The 5,029-nt window shown below is 52.3% G+C and overlaps 1 pseudogene; it reads right to left on the bottom strand.

Annotated features, from left to right (window-relative positions):
* Positions 1-4,727: 4,727 nt before the first annotated feature.
* Positions 4,728-4,827, bottom strand: LOC132570643 (U6 spliceosomal RNA; annotated as a pseudogene).
* Positions 4,828-5,029: the final 202 nt, after the last annotated feature.

Raw genomic sequence — 5,029 nt, 5'->3', positions numbered from 1 at the left:
GCTCAGGCTGAAGATGGTCTTCCTCTTCTTCTGTCTTCCTCTTCTTCTGTCTTCTTCTTGGCATCAGCCTTTGTCTTGAGTTCTGTTGGACAAAGACAGTGGCGATTGGACGATTAACCACGCCTGGGATGGGTTGATGGCTTGTAATCACAGGTGACATTTGGCGAGAACGTGAGCCGTCCGCTTCGCTGGAATGGAGTCTGGCCTGGTGTTAGCCCTCCACGGTGGATTCCATGGTCAGTGCTTCAAAACCGTCCACCTGGATAGCTCCTGACAGCGCAGTCTCCTCCGCTTCATGGCCGAGATGGACGTCATACAGAACGGCAGAAGGCCCTCTGTTCTCCTGGCAGGCACTCTTATACCGGTCTTGAGTGTCTTCGTAGCATTATGGCTGCTAGTACTGCATAAGTTCTTTCGCCCCTGGATAAGCTCACTCACACTCTCTGGCAACCAAGGTGGTGATCACGATGTTCAGTAAGGGGTTTTTCCTCACAGTACGCAGTTTTGCCACCCAGCTGTCTACTTGCCTAAGGAATGAATCACCAACTACCAAGACCCCCCTTCTCTCCCTGCCCAGGTTCCTTGGCACGAAAGGATACTCACGAATTGAAGAGGTCTCTTCTGAGGCTCTCCTTCATTGGCTCTCCTTCATTGGCCCAATGTAGTGCATATGGGAACATGCCTTGTCATGCAGTGCCAATTGCACAGGGCATGGCTGCGAGTCCACCTTTCTTACCACATTTGTCTCACACACGCACTGGCTGAGCTATCACTTGGATTGAAAAGCACTTAGATAGGGACATGCCATCAATATAATGTGCTGGAATGGGTGACAGCAAAAAAAGATATAGTCAGGTGTAGCAGTGAGTTTGGCAGCAGTTCCACATGGGAAGGCGACGGTAGTGAGATGTCCAGGTATTGGCAACTGGCCGTGGGCTAGGTATTGAGAACAGCATCACAGATACTGCATTTCATCTTCAGGAGGCAAGGTTCTATAGCCTGGCACCGGTGGCCAACCTTTTTACCTTGCTGCATTTCCCAGGGTGTTCCATTGTAGGCATGGCCAGGGCCGGAAGCCTGGGGTCCCTTAGCACATGGCACACCAAAAGGAGCAAAGTCTTGCATATAGAACCATAGTAGTATAATAATTTAATAATAATAATAATTTTAAAACTCCGTGGCTCAGAGAACGGTAATTGTTCCCTCCTTTAACAGTTATCTGCCTGTCTTAGCACCTATCAGCCTCTTTCATAATTTTTCCTACTAGTCACACAGTGGGCATTGATATTAATGTCATATGCCTTGTGTCACCTCCATGTGGGGAGGTATTCAGGAGCTCTGTAACACTACCTTCTTCCAGACCAGGTATGTGGTGCATATGAGTTTGGACTTGAGGGCAACTGTAGTCACGGCACTGTGAAATGGCTGCCATTTGGTAACATGATCTTCAATTGTTAACATGTCCTTCAGTTCCAGGAATGCGGCAAGAAATAGGGTGGACTGGCAGGCATGACATTGCACCCTGGCCTGGCTATATATAACCTCACCTGGATGCAGGAAGCATTATAGCCAGGCTGCACTAGGCTGCTGTTTGTTAACAATGCCTATGCATTTCCATGGAGGCAGTGCTGTGAAGTATGGGGTTCCAGGCACAGTCTTGCGCACCAGCAGCCATCTTTAACACAGCCAGAGACTGTTGACCATTTACGTATTCCATTTAGGGTGGCAGTGCACAGGGAGTGGCATAGTGCACGGTTGGCTGACCCTGAGTGGCCTAGGGATGCAGTGAGGCCTTAGGCAGGTTACACTGGGGCAGCTGATTGTTGACAATGTCTATTCAGTTCTAAAGACGTAACATAAGGGGCATGGAGTTGCAGGCACACTCTTGTGCACCAACTGCTGACAATTCGGCCCCCACCCAGCTGAGGGGTGGGGACCATCCACTGCCACTCCGGAAGGATGGGAGACAATGGACTCTTCCACCATCCGGGTGGGGGTGAGCCGCGGCCTTAAAAGGCCGCCCCCTACTGTGCAGTTCTGAAGCCACTCTCAGCCACAAAGCAGCTGTAGCGGTCTTTAGCGGCTCGGAGCGGTATGGCGTACTCAGCCTGCGGCCCAAAGTGGTGCAACGTGCTCGGCCTGCAACACGGAGCGGTGCGGCGTGCTCGGCCTGTGGCCCAGAGCAATGCGGCGTACTCGGCCTTCAACTTGAGCAGGAGGCGATGGCTCCTGACGGCAGCGGACGGCCTCTAATGAAGCAGGACGGCAGTGCTGGGAGTAACAGGCATGGAGGAACTTGTAGGAGGGCCACGAGTGTTGCGAGGCCTAGTTTGCCTGGACTAGTGGCAGGGTTGAGCACAGGCCCGAACCTGGGTGGGGCCTGGAAGTTTGGCACGCCAGCTTTGGTAGGGGGCAGTCTTAGTAAGTGACGGGCCGCAACAAGGAGGGTGTTACCATGGCACCTAAGAAAGGTCAAGGCCCGTCCAAGGGCAAGCAGCCTGTTAAGAGGCCCTTTAAGAGGCTCCTTCCCGAGCAGCCCCCGCTTGATGATGGGGATGACGTGTGGACCAGGCAGGCCATCCTAGAGTGGCTGGCTGTTATGAAGGAGGCTAGAGGGATGGGGGGCACGTCATGTAGATTTGCCAGGCTTAAGGGTTCCAGGAGAGCAGCCACCATATCCTTTCAGAAGGAGGTGCTTGCTCGGCTTTCTGCCTTGCAGGGTGTCGAAGAAGGCAACAGCAACACAAGTGAGATGGTGCCAATGGAGGAGGAACAGCGGGAAGAGCCCAAAGCGGTTGCAGTGGTGCCTCCGGAGGTGGACGGTAAGTCACCTGCATTGCAGCATGGAATTGTATGGCCATGGGGTCCATGGGGCTCCAGCGTGGCTTTGGGTGCGGGGTCAGCAGTGGCATCCCCAGCTGCAGGGTCGACCTATGGGGGGGCCGCCCATAGGTCGGCAGGTGATTTCAGGCATGCCGCCCCCCAAAATGGGCAGTTCAGTTTCAGTTCCTGCCTCGGGGGGGGGGTCTGGTCACCATGGCAATCAGCTGCAGTAGGAGGAGGTCAAGCTGGGAGTACAGGGTCAGGTCGGCATTTGGTGGCGGGGGGTGTTGCCTTGGGGTTGGCCACCAACCTGTTCCCCACAGCACTGGGGATTTCCATCTCATCCCCCGGTTCCTTATGGCATGGTGGCTTTTCATGCACTACCATTTGGGGATCCAGCCATGCCTTTAGGCGATCACCTTACAGTGGCAACTAGGGATAAGATCTTAAAAGGGGAATACGTGGACATGTTCAGCCTTTTGTATAGGGCATTAGAGAAGAAGTCCAAGGAGGAGCTGGATGAGAAGCACAAAGAGAAGTTTAGACGAAGGAAGGTGGATAGAACATGGGCAAACTGGCTGCCCGGATTTCTCATATATGCCGGGGTCATCGCTAGGGCCCAGCTATGGCGGGTTGCCCCCCTCTTCCAGTATTGTGACATTATATATCGGGCTTATAACGATTTTACTGGAGGGGCGTGGCTTCAATACGATAAAGAATTTTGAATGCGTGCAGCGGTTAACCCCGGCCTTCCTTGGGACAAGATCAATCAACAGTTTTGGCTGCAGCTTATGGCACCTGCAAAGCCAAATGCTGGGGATAGATCTGATAGTGGTCACCTTGTTCAGAAGACAGTTCATTCTGCTGGCACCCATGCAGCCGCGGGGTAGTCGGTTCAGCCACGGCTGCTTTGCTGGGAGTTCACCTCCCAAGGCGCTTGTGCCAGAAAGACGTGCAAGTACAAGCACGAATGCCCGCTGTGTGGCAGGCCTCATGCATTCACGGCTTGTAATAGGTCCAAACCAAGAGGGGCCAGTAAGCGGCCTGGTGGGGGGCCAGTTCAGCATGCGGGAAAAGGGGGCCAGCCCCATTCATCTGAAGGTTCTTAGGGAGTTGTTGCCGGGCTATCCTCGCTTGGATGAGGGACGTTATCTTTGGGAAGGTTTCTCCCAGGAGTTCAGAATTCCTTATCAAGGTCACCAGATCCTGTCCTCTTGTTCAAATTTGCATTCGGTTAAAGGTTTGGAACACGTGGTTAGGGCCAAAATTAAGAAGCAGTGTGCAGAGGGTAGAGTGTTAAGCCCTTTTATGGCCCCGCCGGTGCCCAACTTGCAGGTGTCCCCCTTGGGAATTGTACCTAAGAAGGCTGTAGGTGAGTTTCACTTGCTCCATCACCTTTCCTACCCGAGGGGGGAGTCAGTGAATGATGCCATCCCTGAAGAATTGTGCTTGGTTAAATACACATCCTTTGACCGTGCTGTGCAGATAGTGCGTCGGTGCGGTGTAGGTGTGGAGCTGGCAAAATGTGACATCAGGTTGGGATTTCGCCTACTCCCCATACATCCGGATGATTTTGAATTGTTAGGTTTTGCGTTTGAAGGCTGTTTTTATGTAGACAGAGCATTGCCGATGGGGTGTTCCATGTCATGTGCTGCTTTCGAGCGATTTAGTATTTTTTTGGAATGGGTGCTCCGGGTCAGGATGGGGGTGTGCGATACGGTGCATTACCTGGATGACTTTCTCTTTGTAGGCCCTGCCGGTTTGGGGAAATGCCCATTTTTTTTAGTGGCATTTGAGCGGCTGGCTGGGGGTATCTCTTGCACAGGAAAAGATGGAGTGCCCAAACCTTTAGCTAGTTTTCAATGACCATCTTATGCCTTTCTCAGGAGGCAAGGCGTGCTGAGACCAACTGGACTCAGCTCTAACAAGTTGTCGTTCTGGTGCAGGGGCCATGCTAATCTTCACTGTATTGTTCCAATTTTAATATATGTGCTGCTGAAGCACGCACAACTCTAGTTACAATAAGAAGAGTGTCCCTGAAGATGGAGAGTGACTTACTTGCTTATCATCAGTGTTCCCTCTAAGCTGAGTTAGCATGAGCTAGCTCACAGATTTTTAGCCTCCAGCTCACACATTTTTGTCTTAGCTCAGGAAGGATGACCCCAGAGTACAATAATTTATACAGCAGCTCACAGCTTTAATGCCA

The sequence above is a fragment of the Heteronotia binoei genome, chromosome 4, assembly GCF_032191835.1.
Source record: "Heteronotia binoei isolate CCM8104 ecotype False Entrance Well chromosome 4, APGP_CSIRO_Hbin_v1, whole genome shotgun sequence".
NCBI classification, from domain to species: Eukaryota; Metazoa; Chordata; class Lepidosauria; order Squamata; family Gekkonidae; genus Heteronotia; species Heteronotia binoei.
The sequence above is the reverse complement of the archived record's forward strand: the minus strand, read 5'-3'. Positions and strand labels throughout refer to the sequence as shown.